Source organism: Penaeus monodon, chromosome 34 (assembly GCF_015228065.2).
Source record: "Penaeus monodon isolate SGIC_2016 chromosome 34, NSTDA_Pmon_1, whole genome shotgun sequence".
Taxonomy (NCBI): Eukaryota; Metazoa; Arthropoda; class Malacostraca; order Decapoda; family Penaeidae; genus Penaeus; species Penaeus monodon.
Window position 1 is genome coordinate 18,216,012 of NC_051419.1, and position 886 is coordinate 18,216,897.

Sequence of the window (886 nt, forward strand, 5' to 3'; positions counted from 1 at the left end):
TTTAACCCTCTGCCGCATTGTTCTCAGGGCGATTCCGACGGCCAACACAGCGCTATCAAAAATCCTCAAAAAATTTGGCCGAACTCCGTCATTCCCTATGTCATATCTGCTACATTTTGTAAGTCAAAACAGCGACCAATCATCAGGTCCTTGTCTATAGTATTGGTTATAAGAGACGTACATTTCCATTAGCGTTATCACTAATGTCTGAATCAATTATGTAGAAAAGTCGAGCACTACTTAGAAAGCCTGTGCCTTCCGCAGCGTCGCAGGAGCGAGCTGTGATCGCACGTGCCATGGCCGAGTACCACCAGAACACGTGCATTCGCTTCGTGCCAGGTCCAGCCACGCTGATTACATTCATATTCTAAGAGGACAAGGGTAAGTCGATGTTGTCTTTGCTTTCTTATGCAAAAATATAATATTTTATTTAATTATTCATGCGCAATCTTCTTCCCATTCTTAATTCTCTATATTCATTTCTATAAGTGGACCCGTTCTGCTTTACACATGCTTTACAAGATATTTCTGAGATAAATTGCTTTTGTTCTCACAATCACCTTGTATAATCGACGTATAATTGACGTGTGCTTTGGTGGGTGCAGTAGATTAATGGTTTACATTCGTGTCCCCTTTGGCTCATTTGCTGAATAGGTGTTCCAGCGCCGTGGGTCGGTCGGGGGGCGCGCAAGTGGTGTCCCTCGGGTACGGCTGCGTCCAGATCGGAGTGGTGATTCACGAACTGATGCACGCCGCAGGGTTCTGGCACGAACAGTCGCGTCAGACAGGGGACAGTTTTGTGACTATCACTGGTCAAATATTGTCCCACACCTGCAGTATAACTTCGAGAAGGTTGGTAAACGGGACCGGATCAAACGCGCGCGCG

The 886-nt window shown here is 46.2% G+C and overlaps 1 pseudogene; it reads left to right on the forward strand.

The window, feature by feature from the left end:
- The window catches only part of LOC119594844, a 4,701-nt pseudogene that overhangs the window by 2,956 nt on the left and 859 nt on the right, over window positions 1-886 (forward strand).